We start from the raw sequence: 23,555 nt of genomic DNA, 5'->3' as shown, positions 1-23,555 counted from the left end.
AAATTTTTGTATTTCCATGTTCATAACAAACTGTGAATGAATCTAGTCTCTATTAATCGATACGGTAGACAATATTTATGTCTAAAATCACGTGATTCGTTAACACTATCCGCATTAGCTGATATTGCGTAAAAAATTAAATTATCTCTAAGAATTGTAAGTCTATATCCGATTGTGTATGTTTTATATAAAATCTATAAAAAAAATAATAGATACAGTTAAATTAGGCTTAAGTTTACATTTTTGATAAAATAAAGACATATATGAACACAATTATACTATTTATACATTTTTTACTATTTATATATTTTATAATAAGATTAAAAAAATAATATGGTAATACTTAAGCAAACATACTGTGTACATTCATGCGCGTATTTGTCCTTTTTCAGTCAAAACATAGTATTTGCATACAAATATAATAATAAAAAAAAAAAAAAAAAAAAAGCCGATAGCCTTAGATGCTAGTGCTTTTAAGAGTTTAGTCTTAGAATTTATTTCTCTGGCGAAATTGATAATAATAATAATAATACATACAAATATATATAGAAAAATTTCTTTAAGTTGAAATATTTTGAACTATTAATTTGGGAAAAGATGGTTGCTACAGTTGCCTAAACATGTTGGCAAATAAAACTATGTTCGATTAGTCAGAACGCTTGTACAAAGTTAATTTAATACGGAAACAATCTAAAACGAAAAAAACTTTTAGCGCCCTTTTAGATACATCAAAAAACTGCGGATGGCTTATTTCTTAAAAAATTTTTATCACTAATTTAGTGTTTTGGGTATATGGAGAGAGCGGGGTTTTGCTAATTTCGAGGTGATGGACCCTATACAGGGTAATGAACTTCGGTTTTCCTGATAGATTTAAGCGTCCTTCAAGATATATCAAAAAACTGCGGATGGCTTATTTTTAAAAAATTTTTATCACTAATTTAGTGTTTTGGAGAGCCGGTTTTTGGCTAATTTCGAGGTGATACGGTAAATACAATGAAAAATTTTTTTTTAGTTTCTTATAACATTTCTGTATAATTTCTTATTTCATTTATGCTTGTATTTCTATTTTTTTTTAGTTTTTCTAATGATTTTGTAGTATCAATTATCTTAGCAAAGGTGGTTACCCAAGAGTGTAGTTAGCCCATTTTTTTGTCTTCGCTAAAATGTGGGCTAGCGACAGTGGACTAGCTTCACTTCAGTAATATATTATTGTATTGATTGATTGTCGTGACGAAACTAACATTGGCATATTCCTTACTGATCCACATTGTAAGTAGGTGTTTATAAATAGAAGGAGATGGGCTAGCGGTGCTCCAAAATTCGTCTACAAAATATTTGTTGACTCTGGAAGGTCAAATCGCTCGACATCTCATCAGCTTTGTTCAATATTTATGTACTGTGTTCTATATATGTCCCAATGTCCCGCTGGGATGGAACAGGGAAACTTCACCGTTCGTTTGGTGAATCTATCACCAACCCAACTGCTTTAAAACTAGATGGCTTGGCATTGACAATTGCCAGTGTAATTCGTTAAGGAAAGGGTGGGGAACTAATTGCAAAATATGGCTCTAGCTTGATCGTAATTTATAAATTTATAATATGATAAATTTGTAATCGTTTATTCTTCAAATTTCTTTATTTGTGTTATTCAGGGATAAATTTGACAGGTTTCCTAAATATGTGTGATGGTGTGTAGAGCTTGGGTTTTATTTGCACCGCCTGGCTAACCAAAAAAAGAGAAAATTTGTATATATAAAAATGATAAATATACAACTGAGTGTCATATCTAATAGCCTTATAGTCTGTTAGTACTGTTCTTTTATCTGTTAGTCTACACCCACGTAGCTGTTGGTCCGTCACTTCATTGTCTATGGTTACACATGGTTAGGCACACACACACACACACACACACACTTATACTTCATCGTCGCGAAACCTACTATACATTTAGTTCACGATGTTTGTTATTTTTTAATGTGAGTTACTTCTTACTTGATATCTAGTACAGCCAAAACATGACCCGTAATTAGTTTCGGTAAAATCGTAAAATGTTTTAATCTGATGACGTCCTCTATCACCAACAGTAAGCCAAGCCTACCTTTGGAGCTGTATTCAAACACTTGATTGATTTTTTTTCTTAATTTAATTTATTTTGCTTGATTTTGTTATCTTTCATTTATACAACGATGTTTTTGTTAATTTATGGGGATATTAAAGTATGCTTTAATAGATCTTATTCTTGTATGAATCTCGCCCTAAGCTATTTAAATACTATCTTTACAAAGGTATTTTATATTCGTCATTTTTTTTTTTGGAAGTTTATTGAATGCCATAGCAATAGTGATCTCATTACATTTACGCACCTCTTTTTGTGAAGAGCAGAGAACGAGCCGACCGAAGAAACCCCTTACACGTATATACGCGGACGCCCGGACCCATGGATATCGCTGGCGATATAGAATGTGTACGTAAAATAGTACGTGGACAGAATTTACGTCAACTCGACAAATTAAAAAACACGTGTGGTCTCGACGCACGGTATGAGATTGAGATTCTCATGCTCTACCGACTGGGCTACGCGGGCGTTCCTAAGATTAAAGGGTGCACAAACGGAAAACATGTTTTTGATGTAGTAAACTCTTAGCATACTTCCTGCACTGAGTTCGTAAAGAGAAATTCCTATTACTTTCGTAACCATGCTTTGAATATTTGCCGGAGCTAATTTCGTTTTATAACCTTCAACCACTTTACTCAGACCGAAATTTTTTCTATACACTGTCTATCCAGCTTCAAGTTGAATTCGCCTACTTCACGTTTCTTTCAGCTGTTTAGTGATTATATCTCTTGCGAGACGCATTTTTTTTGGCATCATACTAACACTGAAATTATTATTCTTGATGTTATCCAGTTTTCCAGTTATTTTGTAAGAGGATCCACGCTGCAAACAAAGCAAAGAATATAATGGTGTCATGTCTGATAAGATGTGGCACTTCTTAGAGAAAAGTTATTGAGATAAACTGGTTGCCGTTGTCAGAATGTATCGTTTCAGGTACTCAAAATATATGGAAAACCTCATGTTCCAGGCATTTAACATACCTGAATTTTGAAAAATGATCTAAACAAACAAAAATAGTCTTGCCTCCATTTTTAGTTCGTCTTTCAGTGACTTGTTGCTTCCCCTTTGGCGGGCTTTGAGTTTTACCGGTTTTATTGCATCGACATAATCCACAGTTCTTGACTGTATTTTGTACCTGAGTTGCCATCCCAGTGGAGTGTATGTATATTATCATCCAATATTTCATATCCCTCACTGAAGTCTCTTTTTTTGTAAACTAACCCATCTCATACGCAGATATAAATGTAGATTGTCCTTATTCTCTTTAATAGTCTGTTTCAATTAATTATATATTTCAGAAATAAAATGTGAAGATCGTCCATCTCTAATATTTCATTTACGCCCGTACGAGAATATGTGTCAGAAACAGTATTTTGGTTTCCTTTGCGATGCTCAATAGTAAAGTCGAACGTCTGCAGTTTAAGACCCTATCTAGCTAGTCTTCCAAATAATTCTTTATGAGACATGAACCATTTTAGACTGGAATGATCGGTAATAACTCTAAAGGGTAGCCCTTTGATGTATGGCCTGAACTTTTCAACAGTCAATTTAGCTGCAAAACACTCCAATTCCGTCACTGTGTAGTGTTTCTGCGATTTACTAACTTTTACTGATATATACCCAATTGTCTTTCGTTTCCGCCATCACCTCTCTGAAATAATACTCCTCCTACTTCATCTCTAGATACATCACGTTGAATATAAAAGCGCTTCTTGAAATCAGGTTTAACCAAAACTGGTGCAGTGATAAGGCATCTTCTTAACTGATCAAATGGTATTAGGGCTTCATCTGATAGTAAAATTTTCTTTATTCGATCTTTGATAAGACAATCGTCATGCCAAGAAATCTTCGGAGTTGTTTAGGTTTAAACATTACAAACATGGCCTCTGCCTTCTCAGGATCCGTTTTCAGATGCCCATTTCCCGCTATAAAACCGAGATGCTTCACTTCTTTATGACAGAAACGGCTTTTACTGACATAAATGGTTAAATTGGCAACCTTTAAAGACTATGCAACCATAGGTAAGTATATTAAATGGTGTTTAAAGTCTGGCAAGCGAACTAACAAGTCGTCAGTGTAAAGGAAAACATTTTCAGCTAAACATCCTGATATGACTTTCTTCATTAACCTGCACATGTGCTGTGCGCGTTGCACAACCCGAATAGCATTACAGTAAATTGTTATAGAGCTCACCCTGGTACAGTAAATGCTCTCTTCTCTCGTGCAACTTTTTCTCATGGAATCTTCTAAAAGGCGTCTTTCAATTCGATTGCGGAGGTATTGCAGGTGTATTGCAGGCGACTAAGCAGACCTTCTATATGTGGCAGTGGATAAGCCTCTTTAACAGTTCTTTGATTCACCTTGCGCACATCTAGACATAGGCGGTTCGACGGAACGACCGAGCTCGCCGTAGACTAATTATTGAATCGCTGGTGATATCGGATAGTGCTTCTGCTTCAAAGGTAAACTATTATCACAGACTGTGGTCCCGTATTGCTCTAAGTGTGCTTTGCCAAATCCAGACTTTTGGAACGATGGAAAAGTTACTTTAATCTTGTCAAACAAATTACGCTGTGTATCAGTTAGTTAGTAGATGCCTGTTTTAACGTTTTCTATAAAGGTAGACTTCAAGGCATCACAGTTATGGGAAGAGTTTGTGCCACTTGATTTAGTAACGAAGGATAAACCAAATTTTTAAGTCTACTCCAAAGTAAAATTCTTGCCGCAGATCCGGCACGATTAGGAATTCAATATCTCTATGATAAGGTGATTACCATCGTAACAATTTTGCACGTACGATGGTTCAAAAATTTATTCTTCTTCTTATAGATTTTACTTTTTTGTCGGAGGTTTTCTTATATCTTCTAGTTTCTTTCTTTCTCTCTAGTTGTCTTATATCTTCTATTTTCTTATATTTCCTAGTAAATATTCGCTTTTTGTTGATTTCAGCGCTGAGAATCTTTCGGCGTTTCAGCTGATAGTCTAAAATATGTTGACTTAAACTTTTTTAAAGGGTATCAACTTGTTCATCAAGTGTTAGACTACGTTCGCCAACTCTTCGTAAAATTTTTGACGCAGTTGATCCTTGTGCGATTTCCTCCGGAAAAAGTTTCCGGCGCACCCTGTCGGACTGGTATTTCCTGGTGGTGGAAATGTATTGAAAAATTCATTTTTGCCGCACGAAAAACAAATCTTGCAATGAAATGTGCACCTACAGCGACTTTCTCTGAATGCTTCAGTGGGATTCTTAAAGAAGGAAACTCCAGGCACACCGCAGACAGAGTATAGGTTTAAGGGGTGATTGACAAAAGGGTCTACTCAAAGATATTAGACGTGACTGTGGATAATTAAACGTGACTAGGGTTTACTACTGGTTGCCCTACAAGTGACATAATATGTAGGAATGTGTATCGATCCACATTAGTTTTGCCCATATTACGTTTATTAACTCTAACGGTGTTATCAATACCACTAGATTTTTGCTGTATGCCATTAAACTTGGTGTTCCGAGGCTCGCAAGCTTCAACCGCTTCATCTTTAGTGTTTACGTGGATACTATTATCTTCCCGAGTAACTTCGTTGATGTGATGTGTGTGTCCTGATTCTGTTTTCTCTGAGCATGCCCTTATGCCCTTTTACACACAGCTTTGAGCTCTGCGATATTTTCTACTTTGGTTGCGAAGATAAGTGCCGCTGAACTTGGTTTAGTATTAGATTTACTGGTTTTGATCAACTCCTGCTCAGCCATTTTTCTTCTCATCCTGAAAGTTAAGTGATGGATTTCGCCATAATTGTCTTCGGAACATTTCGTCGGCTGCTGCTTACGTTCCATGATATTCCTAATTAACTCGTGGTCTAAGTGTGTCACCTTGAACCGATCTAACTGTTCTGTTTTGCGTGAAAAATAATCGAAAGTGCTCATGGTCCTCTAGTAATTGCTAGTACAACTTACTTTCCTGTTACTAAGCAGTGAAATTCGGCGAATAAGTGCTAATACTTATCTGCTAGTGTTCTCTCAAACGTTCAACCCTAAAGATAAAACTGTCGACTATGACACCTTTGCCAGATCTTTTAAATTTTGAATGAGAGCGATTTTAATCAAGATTTCGCCTACGGGTGCGTTCACTACTGCTTATACGAGTCTCTGCGTGTTGTTGTTACTAAACTAACAGAGCACGGTCGTTTCAGTGTCCTCTTGCATAGGATAGAACATCCTGATGGACTGTAGATGATGCTGCCGAAATTCAGAAATTTTGCATACCTTCGACATCGCCTGTTTGACTTTGCCTGACGTCAGTGCATCTTTCCTTTTTCAAACTTAAAATTTCCTGCATACATTTCAACAATGCTTCATTTTGTTGTTTCAGTATGTCAACCAATTATTGATTTGGATTTCTGTCTTCTGCCTGTAAGCCTTAATGATTACTACCAACATTCCTTTCTTCTATGTTATTATCACTTGACTTATCAGTATTATTTGATATATCTCCGCTCGTTATCTTGAGAATGTTGTGTAATTTATTAAACAAACCTTCGAAATTGTCAGCCGAATAGCTACTATCCCAAAACCCTCCTCCGTAATATTTTGTTGTCCGAGTTGAAAGCGTCGAAAGACTTGATCTAATCGGGTTTTCATTCTTGTATTAGCTGAGTGTGTAAAATTATCCACGCTTGTGTTATATTTCATTCAAAATATTGGATTACCCGATTTGCAACTTGTACTAAATCTAATAATCCGCTAATTCAATTCTTAATATGTAATTGGCTTAAACTAAAATCCCCATGAAAAAAATGCTGCATCTATTTAATGAAATCCAGAGCAGAAAACAGCAGTTCGGAGCATTTTAATCTATACTAATATCTGAGAATGGTGAGGTAAAAATATTCCAAAACTCAAAAATCTCCCTTGATGATGTCAGTAGAGATGAGACGTGTTGGTATTCTTATTTAGAATTAAGTTTTGATATTTCGAAAGGAAATGGTGATATTTTGCGTTTATATGATTTTTACGAAAAAGAAATGGAAATCACCCAAACAACTGCGTAATTATAGTTTGGTAATGGAATTATAAGTGTGGTTTCGTCAATTTTTAGAATGAAGTTGCCAATATAGTTGCCAATATAGTGATTTCCTAAAACGAAACTATAAATGTAATTTTGCTTTTTTTTTCTGTTTTTACAATGAAATTGTAAATATAATTTTCTAATAAAAAAATTTTTTTTTTGTTTTATTTATTTCGGTTCCGCTTAGAAGAAACATAGTGCGAATGCAAGACCATGAGCTATAAGAAATTTTTATTCTGTTTGATAAGAAACCCTAAAGAAATTTTTACTCTGAAACAATCAAAAGCCATCATGTTTTCAATTCAAAAACTTAGCGGGTATACCATTCAAGAATCCTAGTAAGAATATTCACCATTCGAACACAAAACTTACTCATGAAGGTCTCATGGTGCCGCTGCTCGACTGACATATATCCTCTTACCCCTAAGAAGGAATAACTCGTTGGGAGTCAAATCCCCCCATGTTTTAAATTCATGGTTTATATTGATGTACCACCAAAGAAATCATCATCATTTGGTTTCCCGATCCCCTTATTTACCGCCACGCCCAGCAACTCAAAACCTCGGTTCCGAAAATGTGCAAACAGATTGGCGCAGCAAAAAAATGAATTACCCTTACCCAGTTATTAGAAGAAAATAAGGGCTTCGTTTTTTTTTTTATTTATTTATTTATTTATATATTCTATTTATTTTAATTTTACTTATACATGAAACTCAACTAAACAAATAACAGTCGAGTTCAATTGGCACTTAAAGCAAAATTTATATTAAATTAATAATAAAACTTAGTATAAATACAATAAAACAAAAAAGACGGAAAAAAAAGAAAAAAAACATGTACATAACCAGAATAGAGCCGCACTTACAACCGGTACAGGACCAAATTGCAAATGAACCCCTAAGCCATCGCAAACATGCATAAGCCTGGCAACCGATAATACATAACAACAATTCATTTTCGAAACGTAACGATTTTTTAGGATAAAAGCTAATTTAAATACGACATAGGTAAATCGCGCGTATTAAGCAATGTTGCTTTAATGGACTTTAAAAAGTCCGATAACGAGAATAAGTGATAGACGTCATTTAGGTTCTTGCAAAGGACTCTGAGCGGATTGAACAGCTCATAATTAAATTTACACTGACTAAGCTTAACCAAGATTAAGTGCCTGGAGAAGCGGTTAGGGACATTAAAGCTTATTTCACCAAGTAATGAAGGCGAGTCAATGGCACCATTTATTGCTTTAATTAGAAAGGAAACGCCAAGAACAAATCTACGTTTCTCAAGAGACGGTAGGGACAGCAGAAGCAACCTATTTTCATACGGAGGAAGAGAGGCAACCGGATCCCAACCCAAATTTCTATGGGCAAACAGCAAGAATTGCTTTTGAACAGATTCGATTGAATCGACGTAGCACCTGTATGAAGGAGACCACACCACTGAGGCATACTCGAGTATGGGTCTAACCAAACACATGTAAAGCCTTTTCGTAATGTAGGGATCATCAAGCTCTTTGGACCACCTTTTTATAAAACCAAGCGCGGACCTAGCTTTGCTAATCGAGAGCACAATATGCAAGTTAAAACGTAACCTATGGTCAAATAGAACGCCTAAATCTGTGATCCAATCGACATCCTCCAACTTATGCGAATCTATGAAATACTGAGTAATGAATGACTTTCTTCTTGAGAATGAAAGCTTCTTACATTTACTCAGATTTAGTTTCAGCAGATTCAAAGAACACCATGCAACAAAATTATCCAAGTCACCTTGAAGCTGATGTGATTGGGATTCAACAGAGAAGGAAGAAAACAGTTTCACATCATCAGCATACATTAAGGTCCGGCTGGAATTAACCACTGATGGAAGATCATTAACGTATAAATTAAATAAAATGGGACCTCCTTGAGGTACGCCAGATATACCGGGGAATTCATCCGAGGTGATGAAGTTGAACAAAACCCTGAAGGATCTGTTGTGCAGATAAAAGCTTATCCATTTCACTAAATAGAAAGGGAAGCCAGATTCTTGGAGTTTAAAGATAAGTAAGTTATGGTTAACCATATCAAACGCTTTGCTTAAATCAGTGTATATCACATGTGTGCGAGAGCCACTATAAAAAGCCTTTAAACTCTAACAAGTTAGTGACTGTAGATCGCCCTTTCCGAAAGCCGTGTTGGTGCGGACAAATATACGAATTAATGGCAAAGGCCAAATGCTGAGTCACAACTCGCTCGAACAACTTGGGCAAGACACACAACTTGGCTATGCCTCTGTAGTTCTCAACAAATTGTCTACACCTAATTTAAAGGACAGGTTAAAAATCTTTGAGATCACACCACATAACTCGACATCGCAAGATTTAAGTACACATGATGGAATTCCATCAGGTCCAGGCGAACAACTGTATTTAAGAGAACTCCACCCTTTAGAAACGTCATCTTCCGAAAAAACCAAGTTAGGTATTGAAACCGATTTAGTTATAAGATATGGGTAGTTTGCTGATAAATCGAAATTAGCAATCGAAAAGTTTCGTCGGAAATATTCAGCAAATAGCTTTGAGATTTCAAAGTCATCCGAGGAATCAGAGCCATTAAAAGAAGGGGGATATGTGGATATTTTTCTTTTAGAGTTAACAAATTCAAAGAAGAATTTAGGATTAGCAAACAGACAGGATTTAATGAACTGAAGGTATCTGCAGTAATAATGATGGTTGAGGGAGTTAAATCTATGCCTCGCCACCGAGTAAGCGAAATAGTCAAGCGCAGAGCCACTTTTCGAATATTTTTTGAATAGCGTGTTTTTTCTATTCTTGCAATATTTAATTGTCTTATTAAACCAGGTGGGACATCTGCTTCGAGGTCGGCACTGCTTGATCGGAACAGATGCAGCAATAGCTAGATTTAATGTATTGTAGAACGATGACAATAAGCTTTCAATATTTCCGGTTGAGAAATCAAGCCTCATATGTAAAAGATGATGTTCTAGCAATACAATACTGATTTTATGAAAAACATAACATTTATTAAAAAAAGTTTGATTTGGCACATTAAGGCAGTTCAACGAACCATCATTCATATGTTGGAAGGAAATGCACTTAGATGGGTGATAAGGGTCCTCAGGTAAACTAGAAGGTGGGCAACGATTTACGTTAACCTCAGGAAAGTTGGCAAATGTAGAGCTCAAGCAGTCTACCATTGCAATTAGGGGTACGACTATATTGACCCAAATTATGGTCAAACAATTCACTAAAGAATACAACAGCCCTATCAGACGTTGAAGTAGGAATCAAACAGCCAGAATTATCAATGTCACACCAAGTGACTTGAGGCAAGTTGAAGTCACCCTATGCAACGGCAATCGTTAAGTCTAGCCCGCTTGGCCACTTCACAAATGAGGGCAGCGTGTTTCTTGTAAATGGAGATATCAGAATTTGGAGGAATATAGGAGCAGGTTACAAATAGCTGTTTGTTAGGCATTATCGCACGAATGGCGATAAATTCAACGTCAGGAGAAGTGGGGAATTCTATTGAATTGGACGGGACTGACGCAGATACGGCAATCAATACACCACCACCAATGCGATTCACTCGATCATTTCTGAAGACTTGGAAAGAATAATGAAAAGGTTCCGACAAATGAAGAGCGGGTTTTACCCAAGTTTCGGTGAAGACCAAACAGAAAAACTCCGTGCTCACTGAATTTAGAAAAGTAGAATGAATTTTTGAATTAAGGCCTCTTAAAATTTGATAAATGAGAGATAATGGGCCTGAAGAAACATTTAGTTTTTTGAAGGCGACAAGACTATTGCTTTGGTATTACGGGGACGATCTCGAGGGATAAATTCTTTAATTAAGGATCCTACCGGCCACAATGGTTTGTTTAACAACATATCACTGTTTTCAGTCGGAACTGGTATTTTAAAAGAGGAGATTGCCCTAGATTGAGAAGGAGCCTTTTTGAAAATGCTAACGCGCTTTTAGTTGACTGATGGGGCTTTCGCCGCCAGATAACTTTTTATATTATCCACCGATGTTTCAGGTACCAGTCTTGACACAAAAATTGCGTTTCTGGTAGCAACTGCCGTCAAGCAAATGTCATTACTTGGAACAGGAGACTTCACGGTTGAGGAGTATAGACTTGGGGAGAATATAGATGGCGTTCTCGCCCTTGCACCAGCAGCTTGTGCGACTTGCCCAGTATGACCAGCGTTCACGTGCGAACAGTCAGGGGGAAAGAATGATTTATTTTTCTCTTCATTATTTTTAGGCGATGGCACTTGATTAGAGTGAGTGGCGGCTCTTGGTGGAGATACCCTTGCCACTTCAGCGTAGCTTAAAATCGAAGGACTTGCCGGCTTGTTTGTAACTGTTTCGTTACCAACCGACTCAGCAATATCGGAAACATTAATGTTCATTTTAGAGTTCGAGGGAGCGGTAACTTGTACCAACGAATCAAATTTGGAGGAACTCAGAGGTGAAGTCCCACGCGCTACGCTACGAGTTGTTATTTTTCTGGCTTGGGTAGAAGATGAGTGCTCAATGAAACGACACTCATCAAACCTAGACTTAATTAGCTCAAACTTCTCCCACAAGGAGCCGAGATTTCTACTCAATTCCGAGAAATCATTTCGCGTCTCCGTAAAAAGTTTGTAAAAATCAATGTCCCGCTGCCTACAGTCAGGAGATGAGCATCTTAAGCCTTTGGAAGGGTCAGCGACTGCATCAGCAGCACGGCCGAGAATACCGGCACACTTTGCATGACCAAAGCGCTCGCAGAGCCAACAAGAAACGAATCTATCCGATTCCGGGCCTGTTTTTGCGCGACATGGTGTATATAAGCACTCCATGTCAAGCCAACGAAAAGAAAGAAGTGAATTATTAGGACCAAAAAGAAAAAAAATTCAAAAGAATCTACTACTCTAAGTTTATCTACAAATTTAAGAAACTTAATAAAACTTCTCCGTTATGTTGTCAGTGTAACAAGAGAGAAAAAGAACAAGAGAAAGCAAAACCAAACTGGAAGCCCGAAAAAAGAGAGAATACAAATCAGAAAAATTTTCTCTTAAATTTTTTCTAAAATTACACGTAAGATCTACACTACTAAAGCAACGGTAAATAGCGAAGAGAAAAGCTATTCACACCAAAGGAAGAAAATAAAAAAAATAATAAAAAAAAAACTCAAAAGAAAAACTAGATAAGACTCGAAAGAGATTTAGATTTGCGATCACAAGTGCTAATCGCAAGAACCAAAATGAAAATCACAAAAATTTTAATGTAATTAATGAATTTTTACACTTTACACGTTCAAACCTTTTATACTTTTACATAAATTCCGTTTTAAACACGTATAAAACGAAAACATAAAAAATTTTAGCAATAAAACTAACAAGTTGCCAGACTATGTAAATAAAAAAATTTTGATGAAATATATAATATGTAAACGAAAATTCGTAATAACCAAACGCAAAATTATTCATCAACTCTAAATCATACAGTCTATAAAGTGGTGCCCATCACTGTTAATCGGGATCTACTGTATTTGCTTTTGCCTGCTACCAATGCTCACTATTGAAATTATAAAGCTAAGTTAAAGATTACGCACATGCATACGCATAGATAGAGTAGATGAGAGTGTCAAATTTGTAATCTCTCATATCTTAATTCTGCTCTCATACCAACATATACAGAATAATTGAATGATTTTAATGCAAACGAGAAGTATGCATGCACATATGTAACCTGTCTCATTAAACACTGCAATAATTGAAGTAATTGAAAAGAACATTAGCAACTGCTTTCTCCTTTTGATTTTCCTTTTTTTTTCATAGCGCAATACTTTGTAAACAAGAATTTTTTTAGCGGCCAACATATATTAAAATGAATATATGTATAGATAAATGAATGTACATATTGAAATAGAAAAACTTTTTTTTTTCACTTAAATAAAATACTAATAAAATTTAAACAATTTAGACGAGAAAAACTTTCAATAAGAATAATTCGCTGCCATTTTATGAAGATAGAGCGATCAACGTATACAAAATAAATTATATATAAATCAAAACAGGAAATTAAATTATTTTGAGGATCTAAGTTCTTCTTCTTTTCGATTCTCGTTGGGTGCCATTTAATGACGCTGCGACCAACGTAGTGCTATTATATATAATAAGGAATAGAAAAAAATGTGTAGAAGTGTTTTTAATACAGGAACCCCTTCTTAAGCTTCCGTTAGGTGCCGTTTTGTGATGCTATATAGTATGTGAGTTTTTTTGGCACCACATGGCTAACCCAAAAAAAAACAAGAAAAAAAACACAAAATTTGTATATATATAAATGATAAACATCTAACGGCGTATCTTATCTAACATTCCCATAGTCTGGTAGTATTGTTCTTTTGTCCGTGGGTTCGTTACGTCATTGTCTATAGTTGCATTCCTACGCACACACACACGCACACACCTATACTTCACCGTCGCCAAACGTACTACACATTTAATTCATGATATTTGTTATTTTTTGTTTTTTTCTATTACTACTTCTAAAAACTAATGTGATTTACTCCTTACTTGATGTGTTCCTCACATTCTAATACAGCCACAACATCGCCCATAATTAATTTCGGGAAAATCATCAAGGGTTTCAATGTGATGACGTCCTCTATAACCAACAGCAAATGCGCTATAGTCAAGCTTAACTATCTTTGGAGCTGTATTGAAACACTTGATTAATTTATTTTTCTTGATTTAATTTTTTTGCTTGATTTTATAATCTTTAATTTATACAACGCTGTTTTTTTAATCTATGGGTATACTAAAATATGTTTTAATAGATCTTTTCCTTGTGTGAATCTCGCACTAAGCTATTTAAATACTATCTTTACAAAGTTATTTTATATTTGTCCTTAATAGTTAAAGCTTTTGTTTTTGGAAATTTATTGAAAATAATACATCATTACATTTTTATACTCGCACTCAAATAAGATTTTTTTAACGTTTATCCATTTTACCGACTTCTATTTGGCTTTCATGGAGTTCTAGATAATAATGTTGCCTTTTTTTTTTATTACTATTTGATATTATTTTATAAAACTTAAAGTTTTCCTTCACATCTTCAACCGAGTCTTGCCGATCTTCCTTTTCTTTCATTACATACATATGTGTAACAGTAAGGAAGAGAAAATGTATATATATGTACGGAAAATAATCAAATATTTGATGTCATATAGAAGTTGTTTTCTTTTCACGATTTACGTCAACTCATATTGTAGATTTCTAGATTTTACCTTTACCAGATACTTCCCGTTAATGATTGGTCATATTAGAAAAAAAGAAAAAGAATTGAAGACTACTGGTTTTGGAACGTTAACGGTTAGAAATTTAACTAGATTGTTGGTCGGTTGGACTGCAGAAATGGTGTTAGGGGAAGTGACAGGTTTACTTGAAGTGGCATCAGGAAGAAGATCAGAATTTCATCGTTTAAAATTTCTGTTCCTCCGAAACAATTTCAATATACGATAAACACATTCATATGGCCTGCGAGAGTTCTGCTTAAGGGATTCATTCCTAGGAAAACGACTACAAAACCCGTGCGTGCAGGATGCTCAGCTCTAACTGAGCCATCTACTTCTACAATTAATCCTTGTTCTGTGTAAAAAAAACTGACACTACTTCATAGCCTTATTAAAGCCATTAGAAAATTAAACACGAATTCGTGTTTAAGTCGTGTGCTTGTGTTTTATCAAAATGTACGTGGTCTCAACAACACTTCTGGACTGTACTGAATGAAGCTATCATATTTTTGCCCTTTACTAAAAAGTGACTTAAGCCGGATATCAACAAGTCTAAATTTTTCATCTGATCTGTGGTTACATCCACTACTCGTGAATTTGAATTAATTTTTTTGAAATTAATAGGTGGTGATAAATCAACGTGTCCTCGGTGGTTCGGTAAATGTTTAAGAACGAATCGCGACAAAAGAACAAAGTTGTTTAAAAAGTTCAAGTGGAGCGGTTGTACACTTAATAATATAAAGTATTCAGATGTAATACGTGAATACAATTTTTTAAAAGATATATACTATTCAAAATATTTACCAAATACCAAGTTCGTAGATTTTAAAAAGAAGATGTGGGGGTTCCAATCTCTTCTGTGTAATTAAAATTTGTGAGTCTGATAGCTACGTTACTACTAATTTTTCTGCTGATTTTTTTGAAAATCCATATAGGCACACTAACGTACATATGGGTATCTATCCATATGAAATAATGAGACCTTTTTGTCCTAGTTGGTTTAAGAGAACACTTTTAAGGAATGATAAATTTACATACCTCCTGTTCCCCGCGTCCTGACGGTATTTTTATATTATCTCCGTCTTTAAATTCATAAAATGCTATGTGAATTCGCCAGTTCAACTTGGTCTGGTGGATTTTCATGTCATGTCACTAGCGTTGTGATTCACGACCCGACTCTTGTTTAAAACTATCCACGTTTTTGGCCGTCCTCACAGATTATTCACCATGTTTTCTTCGTACCGCGAGATTCTGCAAAGAAAACACGCCGCAGCCAACCTCGGCCTATAGGGCCACTCGTCCGTCCCTATCTACATTCTATTTGTTTTAATAGTCTCTAACCGTTTCACGTCACTGAAGAGAGTGTCGATCTGTCATTCAGGGATGGCGGCTAAGCGGAGCCAGCCATCTCCTATCCAGAAAGTTTAGTAGTCCTATCGGTTATTCAGGGATGGCGACTAAGCTGAGCCAGGCATCCCCTATCCTTAAAGTGAAAAAAGATATTCCCATCGGTAACGTCAAATAGATATGCCGTCTGTGATTTCTTACCTCTGGCTGCTGTAACACGCTGAAAGGATGAGCGTATTGCACTCTTTTATAGCCGCGATCACTGTCGCTATTCCGTTACATAGATGTTTTGACTAGACCTCTGCTACAATCTCAACACTCACTAGTATATGTGTTATAATGATATTCTTGCGTATATTTTGTTATTACTGCTATCTTAGATACCAAATCATATGATCGAACATGTATAAAAAGCGTTAACAATGCAATGTGCTAGCTGTCAATATACAAGCATGACAACACCCGTAAATAGAGAACATTCGAGACCATTAGGTACATGATTTTGCAAAACCATAAGACCGTTAGGTATGTGCCTTTGCATAATGTGAATAGTTCAATGCTAAATGTAGCTTGTTGACAAATAGAAGTAAAATACGATATACAGGCATCTTGCCCAGCGTATTGCAAATTGTTCATCGAGAGTATTTATGTCATGTTTCCCCAGGAAAAGATAAGGCATGGATATACTTATGTATATAACTTATACGTGTATTACTTATACATATATTATTGCTAGGGAAGGTTTCGGAGATATAGCGTATAATGAGCGGACTATCCATACAACGTACGTTGCATAGTCTTGATACAATAAGCTTTTCTTCTTTTTTTTCTTATCTTCTTTATATATATTTTCCTTTTTACAATAACCTAGATTACCAAGCATTTGTGCTGGAGGGGGGATGATCTCACGGTAGCGTAGAGGAAAATACTCGTATCCAAGAAAAGGGAATGACCAACCAAAGGATATTTAGTCTTTTGTGCGGAAGAAAAAAACAGCCTGAATACTTTTAGGGTCTAAGGGTAGACATTTGTGCGGACTAATCTATTATCAGAAAGGAAGCAAAACGCTTCCTTACAAGTTACATTAATAAAATAATAAGTTAATCGATAATGAATTGGTAATTAAATATTAATTAATTATTTCTTCGCACATATTATTTAGTGTTATAATATATTATTATTCCCTCTGATGTTATCAGATTACGGGTAACATTGTATCTATTTTTGTTTTTTTTGTTTTCCTCACTGTTGATATTAGTTGAATTTGGCAATGTAGCTAATAAGTTTAAACTAACGTAAATAAATAAATAAAACAGCTGTATACCCAGGAGATTAATAAAGATATCATAATCATCAGTTGTAATTAATTCTAATTCATGAAGTATTGATGTGTGCCCATTGATTTCTATTATCAGAAAACGAGTACAAGTTCAAATTTGGAGGTTTTTTATAAGCACTTATAGCGAAGGGATTAGATCATTAAATATAGTGTGTAGGAAAAATTATGTTTGCAATCAATTTATTTTCTGGTCAGAATGATCATAATATTAAATAAGTAATACGAAGTGAGAAATCTCTGTCTCTCTCTCTCTCTCTTTCTCGGATCTCTTTTCGGAATTACGTGCTCTAAGGTATTTTATCCTAACTGGCATGGGATTTTTCCTTCGAAAAGCATGATGGAAAAACTTAATTGTGGAAGATTATATAAATTTTACCAAGCAAAGTGAACGATAGTTTTTCGCAAGCCTGAACACTTTACAATCCTTCATTTGTCAGGCGCACACCATCAAGTTATTAGAAAAATTTGGAGAATATATAATAATTAACGAATTTGATAAAGGGAGCCATGAAGCTCCATCCAGGAGGAGCCACCTATACGCGCCATCAATTGGGCTTCTTTGAGAATTTGCTGTTGTGATTTTTTAATCACCTTAGTCATCATACACGAAGAGTGTTATTGAATTCCACATTTTCGCAAGAAATCCTGATTTCATCGAGAGTTCGAGGATGGAGTCATTTGGACCCTATGTTATTTGTTTCATACACTAATGATCTCCCTTCGTGTATCCGCTTTACTAAAACTCTTATGATTGCAAATGATATGAAAATTTATACTTCTGTTAACTCCGCGGTTGACGCTATTATTTGATTTATCATCCTTGAATGATTGATGATCTACGAACAGTGTGTCAGATAATTTAAGCAAATGCAAAACAAAGTCATTATCTTGGGGGTCTCTACTGTCCGCTTGTTATTATATTAATAATGATGTGCTGGACAATATACCTTCAAAGATTTGGGTGCGTTATTTGATTTTGAACTCAAGCTCGGCGTTCGTATTGAGTTTTCTGTTAATAACGCTAAGTCGGCTTTAAATTTTATTAAGAAATGGGCTAAAAAATGTAATGATCCGTGTATATGCAAACGTCTTTACACTGAGCTTGTTCGCCCGACTTTGGAGTATTCTGTCATTTTTTGGGCACTTTATTATCGTTATCACCTCGATCGAATAGAATCTGTTCAGAGAAATTTTCTGGGTTTTGTTTTACGTGATCTGCCATGATATCTCACTTTTCGCTTATCATGACTAACCTATTGTTGCCTATTACCATTAATCCATTCGTATCCGTGACATCCTATTTGGCCGCGCCTGCCGTGCTGGTTTTCTTTCCTTCCTCTTAGGTGTTTTTTAAATCTTCATTTCATGCTTAAAGACAAGTAGTGGATTAATCAAGCTTGCAAAGATGCAGTGGGATGCTGAGAAATAGCTAAATTTTGGCTAAGATCAAATCATCAAACTAATCCCTTACTTAAACCGTCTAGAAATATGTGCAACCAGTCCTTCGTCTCCACCGTCGTCAAGAGTCTCTACACAAGTAGCGCCTACTTGTCAAAATTCTTGCCGCAAAAAAAGGCAGCAAGAGCTTTTAATCGTTCGTGAAAAAATCTTGAAACTAATCTACCTCATAGATTCCAATTCTACGCAATAATGAGCAAATAATATCTGAATCAATTGATAAAGCTAATGCGTTGGCTGAAATATTTGCTTCAAACTCCAACTTACCAGATAGCTAGCAATCGCTGCCACCATTTGAATAAGTGACATGTTCGATGCCCGAATTATTCTTTCGGTACCTGCCATTCTCAACATTCGTAATACTCAGTCGACAGATTTTCGAGAGCATGTCATTTGCTTTGTTTGTATTTCTTTTTAGCTACAATATCATACTTCCCGAGCCTTTTCCGCTATGAATAGACCAGAGAATTGTAAAGTTGTACCATAGAATAATTCAGCGGGCAGATAACCAGCATCAGTGTTTACATTAGCCACCTTTCAATTTAGCCGGTACTATGACGTTAACATAATGTTGTGTGGACGATTTTCGAACCAAGCATTTCCACACGCGAGTTCTTAGAAAAGATAGGAATTAAACTGTCGGTCTTGATTGGTTCTAATTTTGGTTCGTACACCAAATCTAGATATTCATCTATGAAGACAAACGTTATTAACTGACTCAGTAATAATAGTAATAATATCATCCAAAGGTTTGGCTTTCGGCTATATTGTGGATCTCTCAATACATGTTAAGTACTATCTGTAATCGAATCTTTCAGTAATCACTTTAATTGCAGATTTTGGACCATAATGTGACAAGTTGTGCATAATATCAAATAATTCTTTGCGAAACTTTTACGTCACTAAGGGACGTATGATAAGTGTAAAACAATCACAAAGAAGTTCTAAATTTAGATTTTTTAATTTGATTTTCTTTCAAATAAGAGTGTGTGCTGAGGATTGAAAAAGGTGTTCTAATTCTTCATTAGATTTTTGATCTCTTGCCAAATAGCAACTGTGTGGCCTTTGAACTAGTACAGGAAATGTTTAACACCAAAATATATTGCTTGTTGTTCTCGATAAGAAGTACTATAACGACATTGTCCTTCCGAACATTTTTTTAATTAAAATGCAAGTGGTACCCAACATTCATTGACGTGTTGTTACAAAACTGCTCCTATACCAAAGTTCAAAACGTTAATTCAAAGTAATAAAGCTGAGCCTTCGATCGGGTAGGCTAGAAATTAGCCGTCGGTAAGTTGGTTGTTGCAACTATCGCATAGCTTTCTTATTTCATCCGTCCAAACAATTTTTCGTTTAGTTTCCCTCTGGCCTTTTTTCAAATTTTAGAGAACGACTTGTGCTTCGTCAACTTTCAATAAAAATTAATAAGGCCAAGAAATTGACTAAGACAGATTTGCGACATGGGTTTCACGTGGGTACCTGACTTGATGGCTTAACCTCACGGTGGCCCAAGCCACGCAAGTTATTTAAGCGTAACCCACGCCCCCTCGCGAGTTAGAAACCTCCTATAAACTAGGAGTCTAAACAGCACCAGAGTCCAGATTGTTTATTGTGTATGACTCAATAAACCCACTCTGGCCAGTGTTGAAGCCTATCCGCACCTCGATTTGTTCCACTTTGGCTTGAAACGAGTGGAAACCACAACCACCAAGAATACTCCCAGAAGGGCCGTACCCAAGTAGTCAAGGCTCACAAATTGATCAACTTTTTGCGTTCAAAAGTTAAAAGGCGCTCGTTCCACCGTAGTTTCTACAAAGCACGCAGTTGATTAGTTACCACCATTACCCGCAGGCATCCGTGAATATATAATTTAAAGTGTAAAACAGGCAAAGGGGGAAAAAAGCCTACCGTCAAATCCCTTTTAAATTATTTGTTCATATAATTTACTCATATTATTTTCCTTGATTTATAACACTCTAATATGCGCTTTAGCGGCACATACAAAGGCAAAAGGACAAAAACAGCTTTTAATTTCAATTTCAAATTAATTTTAAATTTCAGAATACGTTCAGCCCTTTATCGAGTAAATCAATTCATCTTATTTTATTAATCTTAATTACAACTTTAATTTTAATTCCATCATTTACCCGCAGGCATACATGGCTATTGTGAGCGGGCTCCTGACTTCCGCGGCTCCCAAAGCTTAGACTATAAATCCTTAAGCATTACTTTACGTGGCTGAAACAGATTCAGACTACTCTTGCCTTCGGATTAACCATACAATCCCGGTTAGCCAAAAAGCGGACTATTCTTCATCAAGACGGCTTCGGGCATTGCACTGATATGGCGGGCGAACTACCACTCACTACTTCCACTCACTCACTACTACCTCTACGTATTTTTACGTAACCAGTTACCAGTTGGTTTTTGGTTAGAATTTTCTTTGTAGTAATTAGCTTTCATCTTCCAGTGAACCCCTACACCATCTCTCATAAAACTCGTCGCCGGTTTATAAGTAGCCCAAAGCCTTAAACCCTTCTTCGCCGGCCGAAGCCGTTATCCGGGGATCATCAAAGGGAGGTGAGGGTTTCGACACATCTATGCTTCCCCTAAAGTATAGTTTATCACCCCATTGACTAAGACAGTGTACGTTTTCTGGCAGTTCGTATCTGGCTGTTTCTTTTACAAAAAATTTTCCCAAAATCACTCTTAGCAACGTTTTTTGTTAAGCCATAGGATTTTAACCAACTTATTAGTATTTTAAGATGTTCTCTATGTTTTTCTAAGATCGTGGAAGCGATAAGTATATTGTTAATGTAGACACAACAAAGCTTGAGGTTTGTTAGGACTTCGTGCATAAATCGTTGAAATTTTTGTACGGCATTACTCAAAACAAATGTTATGCTTCTAAATTCCAAGACTGCTATTGGCACGATGATGACTGCTCTGAGTATATCTTCTTCTTCTAGCTTCCACCAAATCTATTTTAAAAAAGATCTTCTTGCCATGAAAATTAGATGAAAAATCGTGCAAACGTGGTACACGTTATCTACCCTGAACCATAGTTTTATTGAGAGCTCCATAGTCACCGCATTAGCGTCAGGTTTTGTTAAATTCTAGAAAAAGATGTAAAGGATTTGCCCAAATGCTGTTCGATAGATGGCATGTATGAAATAGCATTGTATAATTACATTCTCCTTGCACAATTTTAAGTTATAGATAAAACATTTTCTTTTGACGTCGATAAGCAAACCAAAGTGTTCCAAAGATTCAGCACCGCTAGTTGGTTATGGAACATAAGCAAATATAAATTGTCATCTCAAATTACAGTTTAAATGTAAAACTTTTTCTTCATAAGTGTTAATAATGGAATCGTTTTCAGGTTGAAGTTGGTATTTGTATGGTATAGAACATATGAAGAATTGTTTCATAAAAAAAGGGGACATACTTTAATTTTTCCTCCGTCAGCTGCATTGGACGAAAGATTTGTTTGTTTACTGTTTGATCTTTGCATGATGCTCGATATTTGTTAACGTTAACACCAAACTTGAAATAATACCATCACAATCATTCGGATAACGTAAATGACGACCTTTTATTCCAATTGCGGTTTCTGCTTTGACTTCGTCTTAGACTTTATTCCATCGGTACATTTAGACAAGTGAGTGATTTACGCCCGAATATTACAAAGGATTTCATTCCGATTCGTCGAGAGCACTGTGCGTATAAAAAGAAAATGAAAGTCGTCATTAATTTTGTGGGCCATAACTGCGAATTTGTCTAAGCTGTGTGAGCTGGCTGATAAAATGGTTTTAATCGCTGGCGGTAAGTGTTGGAGCCTTAAGAATTTCAGCAAATCATCTGACACCTTTCCAGAAGATATTATTATTATTATTATTATTTTAATTTTAGACTAATGAAATGAATTCTTAGACTAAAAAAAAAGACATTGAGCACTAGCAACACAAGCTATCGGCTCTAATTTAAAAAAATGGATATTAGATAATAAGCTTAGTAGTATTAATAAAGTAAAATATTGAATTGATATTCTGTTCTGAAGTTGATTGTAGAATGTACAAAGGGTTAATCGTTCCAAATGCAATACTTCTAGCCGAGGAAAAGTTGAGGCAGTCGCAGAGAATGTGCTTTATAGTAAGAGTTTGTCCACAACAGCAGATTGGGGGAGAAGACTTCTTCAGGATCCATTGGTGAGTTGCAATTGTATGACCAAGGCGAATTCTCGAAAATGTTTGGATCTTGGTTTTCTCAACATTTGTTGGATATAGAGGTGGAGTTAATTGGGGGTTAATGCAGGAGTAGTGTTGATGATGGTATTGTAAATTTCCTTCTGCAATTTTCTCTTTAACTTTTCTTCCAATGTATGTTTGAAGATCCAACTTTTCCATGACATCATCCATAATTAGAGGAGCAGAAGCAGCATACTTTGCTGCTCGATCAGCCTGCTCATTTCCCAGTAAACCAATGTGACTTGATGCCCATAACATTTTAATTTTTCCGTCGGGTGTAGTAATTATATTCCTTAATATGTTGATGGTGCTCCATCTCGAAGTAGAAGGATTCCGAACAGCTTGTAATACAGACAACTGTCGGTTGTGAGTTTGTTTTTATGGGCAAGGTTGGCAGCGTGAAGGATAGCTCTGGCTTCGGTTATGAAAGTTGAAGTACTTTCGTGAAATATGCGGTTGAGAAGAACCCGCCCTGTAGCATCTACCATCGCACAAGCAGGAGGCAGACCAGGAGATTTTGAGCCGTCTGTGTACAAAAGATTCCAACCAGTATTGTCCAATACTTGGGTTTTCTCAGCTATTAGATTCCTGAAGACGTAATTTGGAGTATCTTCTTTCTTGTGCATAGACAGTGAGATGTCAAAAGAGCAGTCTTTCAAAATCCAGGGAGGTTTAACACCAAAAGAGCGGGA

At 35.9% G+C, this 23,555-nt stretch overlaps 1 protein-coding gene across 1 annotated transcript in view; it reads left to right on the top strand.

Moving 5' to 3' along the window:
* Positions 1-20,933, top strand: part of LOC119643743 — a 46,224-nt gene extending 25,291 nt beyond the window's left edge. Inside the window, exon 6 of the transcript XR_005248412.1 lies at positions 20,770-20,933. The gene's annotated coding sequence lies outside the window, so the exon portion shown is untranslated. The remainder of the gene's footprint in view (positions 1-20,769) is intronic.
* Positions 20,934-23,555: the final 2,622 nt, after the last annotated feature.

The sequence above is a fragment of the Glossina fuscipes genome, unplaced genomic scaffold, assembly GCF_014805625.2.
Source record: "Glossina fuscipes isolate IAEA_lab_2018 unplaced genomic scaffold, Yale_Gfus_2 61594, whole genome shotgun sequence".
NCBI lineage: Eukaryota > Metazoa > Arthropoda > Insecta > Diptera > Glossinidae > Glossina > Glossina fuscipes.
The sequence above is the reverse complement of the archived record's forward strand: the minus strand, read 5'-3'. Positions and strand labels throughout refer to the sequence as shown.